Consider the following 15,312-nt stretch of genomic DNA (forward strand, 5'->3'; position numbering starts at 1 on the left):
AGAACTTTTGACAAATATGCCGCATTATAATATACGGTTACAGAGCAAGTTGAACATCTTCATATATGTAGAAATTTATGTTGATTTGTTACACATCGAAGACATATTTCTATAACTATTTAAATCAAACCATTCAAAAGTTGTTTAACCCTCTAATACCCAAATTTTTGATTTTGATCTAAATATCATTTTTCGTCATCTAAAATCGATTTAAACATGTTTTGAAAGATGATTTTTTTAAATACTGGATTTCGTGAATTTCAGTTTTTGATTTTTTAATTTTTATTTTTGAACATCCCCCCACTTTTATATTTTTCCTGGAAGCCAATTTGGGGAACGGATTTTTTGAGAGGAAAACATTTTGACATTTTATGATTATTGTTGAAATATTATTATTTTAAATTTTTTTTTACAGAAAATTTTATTTTCCGTGTAATTTTAAGGAAAATAATTTTAGAGTGTATTCAATTCCTATTATACACGAATAAAATGATTTGGCAAAAAATTAAAATATGTTCATTGTAGCGATTCAATACAAAATAAACAATGACTTCTAAAAGGTGACTAAAACATCAATTTTTCAATGATTTTAAAAAAATGAAAATGCTCTTTAAAGTACACCAAAAACCATTTTGAGATATACAAAACAGTGCTAAATATCAGCCAAAAAATAAAAAAAGGATTTTCCACGAAACAAAAATTACAAAAATGCTCAAACTCTACCCCGTCTAAAGGCGGGATTGGGTATTAGAGGCAGAGGGTTAAATCTTATGGTCTTAATTTTAATTCAATAGTCAAATCTATAGACTGGTTCAGAACTTTTAAATACACTAACGATTGACTGCCATTTCAATTTGAGCACAATTTCCAAAAAAAGTTTCTTCTTTCTTTTATAGTAAACATGTTAACGAAACAAATAATACCAATTGTGATGATGATTCTTGTAAAAGTTAAAAAATAGGGCTTAGAAAAACTAGATGATTAAAATTTGAAGTTGCACAAAGTGTTCAAAGAATGTAGCATAGTAAAAAAAATCTCACACACAAAATATTTAATTTCCAAACACAATAAAAAATTACCATATCGATAAGAAAAGATATTCCTTGATTGGTAAGAGTATTTTTTATTAGAATATTTGATCAAGAACCACCATTACGGGCTTTCTCAATGCAAAATTTTTTGATTCAAATTTCTCAACAACCCCAGTAGCAACAAACTTGAAGCAAACGAATGTCTTAATTACTGCGCACTGCATTCGTTCTTATGGTATAACAAGCTTTGCCATCTGAACGATCGAATAAGCTAAGAAACTGTGTGGTAGTTCTTATGTTCCGTAGAAAGCCTTAAAAACTGAGAAACTTGATCTCAAAAAGAATGTTGTTGAAATGTCTTTATCGATTTTTCCCAGATTTTGATCAAGGCATTTCTTATCAAACTTGTTGAGAAAGCGAATGTGACAAAAATTTAGATAATTTGTGGTAAATAATGTTGAAATAATTAAAAAACACCTTCGTGCAAATGCAAATTTAAAGAATGAAGTTAATTGTTAGAAATTCAGGAGGAAATTGAAAGAAACTACAAAAACATGGAGTACAATAAGCTATATTCTGAAAGAAGTTGGTAAAAATCATTAGAACAGTTAATTTTATTTAATAAACAAAGTGTATTTATAATTTCTAAAGCAGTCTATAGAGCAGCAAAGCATCGATTCTGTCAAATTTTGTTCTGCAATATATGAGCTTCAACGAATTTTCTCTCGGATTACAGAACCGACTCAAGGTCAGTATAAGAACGTCAGATATTTTGATCCAATAGTTGTATAACGATATGCGATCAGCATCAGCAAGTCTTTATAAACACGTTGTTGTGATTTTTAATCTATTATTCGATACCCTTCTCGTATTGTTCACTGTAATTATCATCCATTACAATCTTTTCTGAGCACACACACATTAGTCACAAACACAAAGCCAGTCCTCCTGCGAATCCCTATCCATCTCGAACTTGGGGTCAAATTCCTGCAACGTAACCCCTCGTTGCTGTCGTGTTTTCGTAATTTAGCTTCCCGCTCCTCCCGTCTACAGTTATTGAGCGCCAACTCTAACGACTCTGGGAACGACTCCCCTCATTATGTCGTGCCCATTATCTTCCTGCGTTGTTCCCTGCTTCCTCATGCCTAGAACCTGACTGGAGGATGCTCACAACACCTCACCCACGTGCGTGTAATTAAACAGAACTTAAAACCAATTATTCACCTTTCAACTCGATGTTATTGACGGGCACCTTCGTATGTGTTTCTCCTCCTCGTAGTTTTCCTAATTGTTATCTCGGCAGGTAGTTTTCACATGCACATTCACTGCACTGCCTTCAGTTCACTTTCGTTTCAATATCACTAAACTTGGACGATAGTCCAGGCAACGGTTTTTGATTTGATCAATATTTAGGTGTCACTCAACAACTTCGGGGGAGTATGTATTTCAACCGACGAACTTCTCTAGGACTTGCCGGATTTTCGCGCCCAAATTCCTCCCAACTAACCGTTGCACCTTCACTTGTTTCGCTTGTTCTTACTTTCTAAAAGTACGGATTAATTGCACTATAAATCGTCCCGGTCAGGAGTCACCACACGCACTCGGCGAGCGCACACACTCAACAGGACTTGTGGGCGTTCAGAGGTCTCCTCCTCGTACCGAGCAGGCAAAACAAAGAAGTCCTCCGGAAGACAACCGAATCTACCGCCGATCAGTCACTAACTAAGTCCGGATCACTGTCCGGTGCTTCAATAAATAACAAAAGCACTTTTTGTTTCTACAAACGTCGTCGGTGTTGCTTCCCGCGATCTCGCCGCCCCGAGTCGAAGGCTTCGAACGGCCCGCGTGGTGGTCGGCCGTACCAAGCAGTCAGCCAGCAGTATAGTAGTCTAGTATGTAGAGGCAATGTGTTCGCGCGCGCGAGGGACGGACGGTGTGGTGACGACAACGAATGACGTGTGCGCGGTTGTGAGGTGGTGGCCGGAGGCAACCGGCTGCGGCGGCGGCAGTCAGTATGAGGCAATTTGATACCCAATACCTATCCAGAGAGGTGAGATGTCGGGCTCACTGTGATGGGTTCAACACTGACTGGAATGGTGTGCAAAACCAGGCAGGGGTTTTCAGGTTTAACGGTGGATGGAGCAGTCGACAATATCCGCAACAGGGTCAGTTGAGTATAGAAATATTGTCGTATTTTGGCACGAAGCAGGTGTGCCCTAAATTCAACATATGAAAATTGTAAAAAGTCTAATTATCACACTTGAATACTATTGTTATTTTTAACATGGTATGCGTTATAAGAAAAATATTAAACGGATAGACCAAGCTACGTCCATACCCTTCTGAAGAGCGAATTTATTTGGCACACGAGACTGAAATTTTGAAGATGTATCGATAGTCTTTGAAAGTCCATCTTAGATGAATTTTCAATAAAACCAAGTTTATATTGAACTTTTTGGGCAAAAATAAAAGTTGTTGATATTTTTGTCATTTTTTCAACTCCTTTAAACAATCTCGTTTCAACATTTTTTTCAATGAATGGCTCCTTATTCTCGGTAGATCCATCATGGTAGATTCCAAATCTGGCCTTGAATCTCTTAACGAAGTGTGTTTTTACAAACTGAAATCAATTTTGTAAATTGCGACATAAATTTCCATATACAGGTAAACGCCTAAAAGTATGCAATGTCCTTGTATGTAGTTGAATCTGTTGTGTTAAAAACTTGTTTAGAAAACATTAAAAAACAACCCAAAAAAAAATGAACTCACCATGAATAGCATGTAATCATATGTTTATGTACCGTTAAAAATATATTTTTACAAAGATAATGATTTTTGATAGCTAAATTCACTGTGTTTTTCACTCAATACTCCACAAACTCATTTTTATGTGTAGAATTTTGTAAAAAAAAAATCCATGTTTTGATGTACAAATTCAATCTGATATGTTCAACAACACTTATCTTTTTGCCTTTCCCGTACACTAAGTGTACTGGAAAGGCTATATGTTCACTCCAAAAATGACTTTTTGATAGAAAGCTTGGAGGGTCGAGTCACATATACCAATCGACTCAGCTCGACTAATTGAGGTGATGTCTGTGTGTATGTATGAGTGTATGTTAGCCTGGTACACGGTTTATATGGGAAAATACAAAAAATGGAAAAACTCCAACTCCTGTATACTTTTTGAGTTCCATTTTGGTCCCATATCAACCGTGCAAAATTTCAGATCTATTGAAGAAACTATATTTTAGCACCCGCCATTCTTAGTTTTTCATACGATTTACTATGGGGAAAATCTACTTCTTCAAAGAAAAATCGCTTGAGGTCACCCATTGATTCCTAAAAATAAGTCGTTGAATGATTTCTGTAGATAACTTCACGAGTAATCAGACCTCCGAAGACCGCAAAGCGATGCGACATTCGTGAAAAAAGTTATTGAGCCTTACCCGATCGATAAAATGACGAGATTTTATTATTTATTGTTATTCCTTACATGTTAAACAGCGTTGGCATGCCATTCGGTTTTCAGTGAATAACTTTTTCCACATGCCTTAGATCGCTTTGCGGTCTTCGGAGGGTCTGTTCCTCGTAAATTTTCCAACAGAAATCATTCATCGATATATTTTTAGGAGTTAAGGGGCAACCTGTGGCGATTTTTCTTTGAAAAAGTGATTTTCCCCATAGTAAATCGTATGAAAAATATAAACGGCTGGCGCTAAAATATAGTTTCTCCGAACGAGCTGAAATTTTGCACAGTTGATATGGGGCCAAAATGGAACTCAAAAAGTGTACAGGAGTAAAATGTCTTTTTGTGTCCCACGCTAGTGTATGTGTGTGGACAAAAAAAATCACATCACTTTTTGGCAGTAAACCTCAACCGATTTTAATGACCGACGGTTCATTCGACGCGGAATCTGGTCCCATTGTTTCCTATTGAAAATGATTTGGATCGCTCCAGCCGTTCCGGAGTTATGGCCATTTAGGTGTTCCGGACTGGTACCCCTGGAAGGGGAAAGACATGAAAATGCAACAAACCCATGCATGCGACCTATCAAACCAGGGCATTTTCGATTATACGATGAACGGTAAGCAGGAAAATAGTCTCGGACCATTTCTGAACCGGTAGTGTTCCGGAACCGGTTCCGGGTGTCCCGCCGGAAGTGGCCAAATGTAAAAGTGAACATAACCTATTCATGCGGCACATCAAACAGCTGTATTTTAGGTAACCTGATGAACGGTTAGCAGAAAAATAGTATCAGACCATAACTGAACCGGTACATTTCCGGAATCGGTTCAGGATGTCCAACCAAAAGTGGCCAAATATAATAGTGAACCAAACCCATGCATGCGACACATCAAACAGCGGCATTTTCGATAACCTGATGACCGGTTAGCAGGAAAATCGTGTGTTCCGGAACCGGTTCCGGGTGTCCCGACGGAAGTGGCCAAATATAAATGGGAACCAAAACCATGCATACAACGCATCAGAGCGCGGCTTTTTTATAACCTAATGAAAGGTTAGCAAGAAGCTGGTCTCCGACCATATCTAAACCGGTTGTGTTCTGGAACCGGTTCCGGATGTCCCACCGGAAGTGATAAAAAATAATAGTGAACCAAACCAATGCATAAGACACATTAAGGAGCGGCATTTTTGATAACCTTATGAACGGTAAGCAAGAAAATAGTCTCAGACCATATCTGAACCGGTCTTGTTCTGGAACCGTTTCCGGGTGTCCCACCAAAAATGGCCTTTTATAAAAGAGAACCAATTCCGTGCATGGGACACAACAAATAACGGCTTATCCGATAACCTGATGACTTGTTATCAAGGAAGTAGGATAAGACCACATTAGGGACTGCCGGTAGTGCCGGAACCAGTTTCGGGTGTCCCTCCGAAAGCGGCAAATATAAAATTGAACCAAACCCATGCATGCGACACAGCAAAGTGCGGCTTTTTTGATAACCTTATGAACATTAGTAATCAAATAGGTTCAGACTTAAAAAAAAAAAAAAAAAAAACTTGAAAATGGTCGAACTTATCGCAGCTTTTCATCCTTTATTCAAAAGATTTAGTCTGTTTAAAAGCAAACTTATGTGTCTCTGTCAGATTTTGGGCCGCTGAATCCGAATCCGGGCACAGATTTGCTTCAGCACGTCACAGTTTTAAGCTATACCTCAAGTTATAGGGCAACATATGCGATTTTGAGCTTTTTTGACTGCCAACCATTAGGCATGGAAGTATTTTTTTTACCAATCAAAGAATAAATTGGTCAATTAACATCTAAATTAACGGCTTATGCCAAATATTTTGTTTTACCAAATCGAATTTGATAGTTTTAAGCGAAAACGTTTTCATATTGCTCAAATACTATTCGAAAATAAGGAAAAACATTCTGGTCATCTCTTCGAAGGGCCTCCACATCCGCTCAGGCACCAGGCCCCTACAATCTTTAATCCGGGCCTCCATGCGGCACATCATATAGTGGAAATATGAAAGTGAACAATACCAATGTTAGCTATACATAAATCAAATCGTGGTTTTTTGATAGCCTGTTAAACGTTGGGTAAGATTAAAAGCAAAGACCGAATTATGTCTTTGATCGGATTGAGCTCATTCTCAGGATCGGCTAACGGCGACGGGATGTTCATAAGTACATATTCGACGAGAAAGGCACTATCACCACTAGGTGGATTAATCTGTTTTTTTTTTTTATATTTTTTTCACGCTATTTTCTCTGAAAATTCTTCAAAATCCAATCATTTTTTTGACAATGATTATACATACGTCTGTTGATCATACGATTATATTAGGTAAAACAACTGCATAATACCCATCTGTATCAGTTCGCCGAGGACAGATGTTTAGGTGATTCCTGGAGATGTTTGAGAAGCTGGGGAAGTTTTAGGAACCCAATGTCCAAACGCATCGAGAAACAGCGGTTGCAATTTACATATTTTGAGCTTAACCAAAGTTTTTGAGTTTTATTTCTACCTCCATGAGCCCTTTGTTCAATCTGAATCTTGAAATGTAAGTCGAGCTTTGTAATCCTAAGTAAAGTTGCTCCATGTTTTATTATTCTAGGTTTCAACGCAAAGGTCTAAAAATTGCATATATTATATAAACTTGGATGAAAGTTTGAAACATATGTACTGCCTCCTGAACAAAAGCCATTTACGCTGAAATTCTGAAGTTTTTTTTAGCATTTTACCCAAATTATCACAATAAATGCATTGCATAAGGTACACGTTTTAGGGCATTACAAGTTTTCTGTTTTGGCCTGAATATTTCCACATGAAAAAATGAACAAAACAATTGGGTGATGTAATTTTTCTTACTAAATCGCTGAAAAACAGTGAAAAACTAAAAAAAATACGATAACATACAAAAAATTTGATAAAAAAATTCGAAAAAATAAGGTATATTTTTATTTTAAATTTTGGTTTTGGGGCCCACTTTACAGGGTTTGCCCCGGGCCACATTCCTGCTGAAAATACTTGAGAATCTCAGCACGAATTTCCGAACCAATTATAGTAGGAACTCCTGGAGGAATTCCGGTAGAAATTACTGAGGATGTATTCCAAGTGGAATTCTTAGAGAAAAAAATTACAGAAATCTCTGAAGGGATCATATCAGCAATTTCTGGTAAAAGTAGACTCCCTTGAGGAGTCCTAGGAAAGATTTCTGGAGAAACCCCAGCAGGCATTCCTAGAGGAATTCCAAAAAAAATGTCAAAGAAATCTTTTGAGAAATCCTTCAGTTTCTGCATGAAATTTTTGCTGAGATTCCTCCATGGATATCTCCAGGCATTCCCCCAGAAATTGCTCCGATGATTTATTCACGGATTTTGACAAGGGCTCCTCTAGAAATTTCTCTCACATTCCTCTATTAGTTCTTGCTGGGATTCCTTTAGGAACTCCTACCAAGATTTATCCAAGCATTCTTGCTGGGATTTTTCAAGCATTTCCATATGGAATTTCTACAGTTACTGCTCTTTAGAGTTTTCCAGGAATTTCTGGAATGTTTGTAGTAGAAATTGCTTGTAGAATTCCAGCAAGACTTCCTGGGAATTTCCAACCACGAATTCCTGAAGAAATCCCAGCAGCAATTTCACCAAAAATTCTCAAAGGAATCTGAAGAGCATACACAGAATGAATACGAAGTGAAATCCTGGCTGATATTGCAAATTTATGCAAGGATTCCTATAGAAATCCTTCCTGTAATTCCTCCAAGAATTGCTGTAGAAATTTCTCTTGTGATTTCTCCAGAGACTTCCCATAGCTTTTTTTTCTACTAAACCGGTAGAAATTATTGCAAGGATTCCTTTAGGTATTGCGTCTAAAATGTCTTCAGGAGTTCCTACGGGGGTTTTACAGACAATTTCAGATGGGATTTTTCTTCAGAAATTGCTACTAATAGACCTCTAAATATTTCTGGAGGATTCCCAGCAGGAATTTCCCGAGAAATCCCAGCAAGACTTCCTGGTGGATTCCACAGGAAATTCTTGAATGAATCCCAGCAGCATTCCTAGAGCAATCTCAAAAACAGCTCCTGAAGGAATCTCTAGTGGATTTTTAACAGATATTACTAAGTACAAAGGAAATTTTAAAGAAATATCTGGAGAAATCCCAGCGGGATTTTTTCAATCCAGCAATGTCCTCAGGAATTTTGAAGATATTCCCAGATTTCTCCAAGGACTTCACCAAGAAACTTTGTTTGATTTCTCCTTTGAGATGCAAGCTATGTTCATTATTTCTGTAAAAAGAAAAAAAAAACAAAACTATACACATTTCACGGCTTTACCCCAAATGAGTTATCTACAAGCCTATCTAGAGACCCGCTCTGGGTAATTACCGTTGCACGAAGTGGTAGATTTTCCTTCTTTGAGCATATGTTGTTCTTTCTGGCCTCTCTACTAAGGAATGTTTTGTCATTCTTATTGTTTTGTACTATGATCAGTCCATCTTCCTTTCAATTATAGGCTCTTCTTTCAAGTTATACTGTAATATATCAGTATTTCAATAGATTTTTTTTCATTACTCTATTTGTTGAAAATTTTCACAAAAAGTCCCTGGAGCTGATATACTTAGATAATCTCACAGTAAATATAGTGTTTATTTTCCACTTCGTGAATGAAAAGCTAGTTAATTCCTGACTTTCCTTCAGCTAGATGAATAGAAAATTTACAATCTTGAAAAAATGTAATCGGGATAATGTCATTCGGGGTAATGAATGGAATTCGAGGAAATGTCATAGAGTCGTATTTCACCACATAGAACAATTTTGTAGAACATACGAAAGTTCCCAAAAAAAACCCAAAAATCTCTAGAAAGAACAGTTACTAAATGTTACTGTTATCATGAAACGAGGTGCAAAATGATATTTTTTATAGCACGAACCGTGCCCTTATCCAACGAGGCTAGCCGAGTTGGATAAATACGTTGTGTTGCATACAACATTGTTTGCAATGACAAAGCATATTCACTAGAACATGATCGTTTCCATAAGTATTACTGATTGAGAGAAAACTTTCCGTTTTGCGGTTCGGCAAAAAAGCAATCGCAGCTGTCAGACTACTGATTTTCACTTAGGTATCATCGATCGCTCCAAGCAACGCAACGCCTTGGATACGATGTCGATGATCATTGTTTGTTGTTGGTTTTCAAAGAATTTCACCTTGCAAGCATACTTCGAATTCACCTATTTTTCGAATTCGCCATATTTCCAAATCTTTTTGGAACCAGTTGGCCGATCTTAAATTTCTTTTTATTTTGTTTGAAAAATATTAAAAAAACAGGGCATAATTGTACATACAAATTGTAAGAATATAAATAAAATGTCAAATTTTCCCGTACAGGATACTTTTTTAAATTTGAATATATTTAAAACTATGAATACAAAAACACTAGGTATCACTCAAAATGCAATAAAATACATAATTTTGGGTTTTACAATATTAGACATTTTTAGAGTAGCTAATATTAAAATATATGGCTCACTATTTTCCATATCATATCCTAAAAACTAGAAAATATATATATTTTTTTTTATTTTTGGATACGTTACTGAAAAATTACTGAATTTTTGGATTTTTGATGTTTTTAACATATAAAAACAGGGTGCCTCTTTAGTCCCGAGACCAAAACGTGAAAAAAAACTAATATTTTTACCATTTGTATGTACTTGAACATAATTATGTCCTTTTAACATATTTTAAACAAAAACAAGAATTCAATATCTTTGAAACAAAAAAAAAATCGAAAACTGATTTCAAAGTTATGATTGAAAAGTTTTAGTTCTAAAAGCTCAGATTTTTTGGACCACCCTAATTTTGGAAATTTGATCACACTAATGACGAAATAAAAAAAGTACAGGTCTAATTATTTTTCGAAGAACTACAAACCCACCAAGTATCACGGCATTCGGAGATACACTATTTATATCGATTTTCTCTAGAATGGCTGAATTTCTTCATGTTTTTGCCTCATAAACCTTCCTTGGCAGAAAACCAACGAAACAAAACTAAAACGAGCCAAATCGGACGTTCCGTTCGCAAGTTATGCGCGATTCCCACGCATGCAAGTGTGATTGCTAAAGCGCAAGAATGAAAAGAGACGATATGAAAAGGTGTTATGCAGCTGTCAATGGCACAAGTGACCAATTACCGGGGAGGAAATTTGCTAACTGACCAAACAATAATGGTGGCAGCCATGTGGAAGGAGCACCGAAAAACAGGATCAACATAATGAATGACAATCAAGCAGTGGAATCACCAACACAGGATGTAGTTAAGAAAACCCTTAAGGAGATGAAAACAGCAAGGCTGCTGGGAAGGACGAGATCTCGGGCGAACTTCTTAAGCACGGACACGAGCAGCTACATCATGGACAAATCTTCAAGAAAGGGCACAGACTAGATTGTGTCAATGACAAAGGGATTACTCTTTTGAATTCGGCGTATAAGATACTGTCGCGTATCCTGTTCAACAGACTGAGACCTGTTGAGGAGCCTTTTGTCGGTGAATTCCAGGGTGGTTTTTAAGAGAGCCTATCAACGACCGATCAAATGTTTAATTTGTGGATGATCCTAGATAAATTTTGGGTATATAACTTGCAGACTCACCATTTGTTGATTTACTTAAAAACGATGAAAAGAAATGAGCTTTGGCAGATAATGGCAGAACATGGTTTTCCGACGGAACTAATATGGCTGGGTGGATTGAATCAGGGTGACGTTTTTTTTCAAATTTATTGTTTAACATTGCACTCGAAGAAGCGACTAGAAGGTCAGGCGTGCAGACGAATGGCACTATCATCACAAAGAGAACGTGTCTCTGGAGCTGACCTACTGATCATCGATCGCACACGCTGAGGAGCTTGGTGAACGATTCTCATCTCATCGGCATCGATCGTAGAGCAGTGGAGAATGCTTATGCTCATCTGAAGAGAGAGAAAGAGAGAGACAGTGAGGATAGATCTGACGATTCACGGCTCTAGCATGACTAAGTACACGATAGCGGGTAGAGACAGAGGCAGACATAGTGGTGTTAATGCTGAGGTAGTGATTGATTGGGATGCGTTTGAAGTTGTTGAAAAAATTATTTATCTTGGTCACTTGTGACATGTGACAATGACGTTACCCGTGAAGTGAAAAGGCGTTTTAAAGCTGCGAATAGGGTATTTTGCAGATTGCGTAACCAACTTAGGTCGCGTAACTTGCAACCGCAAATGAAATTCGCTCTGTATAAGACGCAGTTTCTTCCGGTTGCCCTCTACGGTTACGACTCACGAAGCGAAGACATTAAAGGAGGTAGACCGAAAATCTTTCAGAATTTTTGAGTACAACGTTCCGCGGACAATTCTTGGTGGGAAACAATAACATGGAATGTGTGGCACAGACGCATGACAGACGAGTTGTACGAAATGTACAAATATTCGAATATTGTGATACATATAAAATACCCCAACAAACATTATTGCTGTACAACAGATGAATAAGCGGCTTGATTCTTAAAATTATGGGTGAATAAGCTGTTATTCAGCTCTCATTGTTACATGGGACGGCAGACTTCAGTAGGAATGTCGGGAGAAAGAATAGCGAAAATAATATTCAGGAGTACAATAGCCAATAGGGTGTCAAGGTGGGTATGTTGGAGATTTTTCATTTTTAAAACCTTCGAAAAGACATTAGATTCTTTTATTTTTCAAGGTGCGAAAAAGATGGGGACGCTGCATCCGCAATTTGTGGGAAAGGCCTAAAAAACTGGGGAAGAGCTATGTATTTCCCATTTTAGAATAAATTTTCTAGAGGGAGATGAAAATGAGTCAACAAGCTGACTTGTAAACCTGCCTTATAATGATGGCCTCCACCAAGTGCCCATGCATATCGCGATCGGAAAACTCCTGCGCAAATTTACCTTTACGGGATTGGCTTGGATTGGGACTTCGCGTCTTTGGTCGCGTCATAGATACACTTGCCGATAGTGAGCGAAGTGAACAAGTGAGTGAGTAAGAGTAAGTGAGGTGGAGAACAGAACAAGTCTCACGATTATTGTGGTGGCTCCCCATTTGGTTTAGGCTGTAAAAGCCTTCGGCGTCGGGCAGTTCTCGTCCAGAGCCAGTTCGAGTATAACCGACACCGAGACCGATTGCCACGCCGCGGCGTGATGGACGCTCTGGTGATCGTTTCGTTGCTGCTGCCGGTCAACTTGGTTCTACGGGATAGAACCAGAATCCGTGTGTTTGGCTGTCTACATTTTTTCTGTTCTTTCACGTAGAATTTGTTCTTGACTCTTATTTTTTTTCCTCATTTGCTGTAGGCTGTTGTTCGTTAGTTCGTTCTTTAGATTGGCAATAATATGGTGGAAATACCTTTGCCTTTCAACTTTTGCTGGTTCATGTTGTCTTCTCGGTTCATGCAGCCGTGTAGGCTTACCTGCGCCGTGCCAGTAATGTGGGTGCGGTGGGAACAAACGGGACTGGACTGCCATGACGACGTCCGACCGATAGTTCAATTGCATTGCATTTATGCTTTTCAAGTTTGTTGGAGTTGGTTGGAACCGTTGCAACATGTCTTCGATTGAAATTTATAATACGCTTACTGCTGTGTTTTGATCTCTCGAACGACCTGTGGTGAGCTACTCGTCTAAATTCGGGTATGAAATGACATTTTAACGGAATACAAATTTAGTTCACACAATACAGCTACTTCCCATCATGTTCACAGTTGATCAACTCGAGTCCTACACATTTTATGACCAACTGGCTCGATTTTCGCTCACCATTTTTATGAGGTTTTGATAGAAGTTGAACTTGGCCTAATCCTTGAATGATGTGGATTACTTTTTTGCAAACTTTTGGTTTTATTTGTTCTAGTCAGGAGATTCGAAGCAGCCCAACATTATATTGTGTGACTGAACGTTGGCCAAACGTACCCTTTCGACCTTACCCTTCTTAGAATAGAATTAATAGAAGTTCTATTAACACTTGGAGCCCCGAGATCAAAAAAGTTGCGCGGATCGAAAATTTGTTGTAACTAAATCTTCAAATGACTATATCTCAGCGATGGCTTAACCGATTTTCTATTTTTTTTTTATCAATCTCTTGTCTGAATCCTAAAGTTCCAGGTAATTGGACATAAATCATTCCAGGGATGTTCAAATTTCATCTAGAAAAGTGCAACCGATACAATTTTTTTGGATGTGCTCATTTGGTTGTAAACGTTCAAAATAAGTATTTCAGTAAACAACATAAATCTTAGTAGTTCAAATGAAAATATTTTGAACGCTCTTGACACTGTGATTAGTTGCAATAAAATTTTCAATCGGCTATATCTCAATCAGTGATGGCTCAAACAATTTTCAAAATACTTTCATCAATCTCTTGTCCGAATCTTAAAGTTTCAGATAATTAAACAGACATTATTTTAGGGGTGTTCAAATTTCCTTTAGAACAGTGTAATCGATAATTTTTTTTGCAATTTCTCATCGTAATAGGCTGTTTTACCTCACGCAACTGTCAGGAAAAGGCCTACATTCCCTCACCAAATCAACAGTACTGTAATGGTTCATTGCCACACTGATTTACGTTACGTAATGAGCCATTACAGCACTGTTTTCAGTTTTGTTTAGCTTCTTGATGCTATCTGGATGCAGATTTGAAAACTTGTGACAACTGCACAGTATAACCTGCAATGATCAGACTTTCTTTCATGGCTATGAACATCAGTTTGCAGTTTGATGAAAATGTTTTTGTTAAAAACTATCCTCAAGTGGTAGTTTATGAAATTGCAAAAAACGTTGTACACAACTCGGTGCAGAACTCGATTTTTACAGCGCTCGTCGTAATTGTCCAACTCGCCAAGCCTCGTTGGACAATGTACGACTCGTGCTGTAAAAATCTTCAACTACTTAACCTACTATTTCGCTATGCTTATTTGGATGTAAACGTTCTTATAATATTTCCGTAAACATCATAAATCTGAGTTGCTCAAATGAATAAATTCATATTCATATATAGTATAAGATATCCGGATGTACAGGAGATAGACAAAATTATCGGAACAGGCAAAATTTTCACTGTAACTTTTTGAAAAGTGCATCAAATATTCTCAAATTTTCACTGAAATTTATGAACTAATTGTGTATCAGTGGTCAAAATTTGGAGAAGGTCGGGCTATTATGTACGAAGTAATAAAGATTCTAGGAAAAGGTATAATTATCCGATTACCAACTTTGAACTGTTATATCTCCGGATTCAATGAACCGAATGCAATGAAATTTTGACTATTCATGACTTATATAAAAACTTTTAACTTAAAATTCTTTACACGGAAGAAAATTATAACGATTTGGTTAATTTTCTAATAAAACACAAAATTATTATTATTAAGATATTATTATAGTTCATTTGAATTTCCTCAAATTGACTTGAATATAAATATGTTTTGAAGGAAAGTAACAACAAAGCCAGCAATAAATTGAAAAAGTAATGGGATGCATATTAAAAATTGACCAATTTACTAAAAAATCATGAAACAAAAGAAATCGCTATAACTTTCTTTCTTGTTATTAATTTTAAGTTAAGTCAATTATTTTTAATAGTTCATTATATAAGTCATGAATGGTCTGAATTTCATTTCATTCGGTGCATTGAATCCGGAGATATAACAGCTCAAAGTTGGCTATCGGATAATTATACCTTTTTCTAGAATCTTTATTACTTTATTACCGATCTTTTCCAAATTTTGATCACTGATACACAACTAGTTGATCAACTTACA

The 15,312-nt window shown here is 37.0% G+C and overlaps 1 protein-coding gene across 1 annotated transcript in view; it reads right to left on the reverse strand.

The window, feature by feature from the left end:
• LOC109424014 (putative metabolite transport protein HI_1104) overlaps window positions 1-2,911 on the reverse strand; it is a 61,656-nt gene extending 58,745 nt beyond the window's left edge. Inside the window, exon 1 of the mRNA XM_029871905.2 lies at window positions 2,256-2,911. The gene's annotated coding sequence lies outside the window, so the exon portion shown is untranslated. The remainder of the gene's footprint in view (window positions 1-2,255) is intronic.
• Between the last annotated feature and the right edge of the window lie 12,401 nt (window positions 2,912-15,312).

This window comes from Aedes albopictus, chromosome 3 (genome assembly GCF_035046485.1).
Source record: "Aedes albopictus strain Foshan chromosome 3, AalbF5, whole genome shotgun sequence".
In the NCBI taxonomy this organism is placed as follows: Eukaryota; Metazoa; Arthropoda; class Insecta; order Diptera; family Culicidae; genus Aedes; species Aedes albopictus.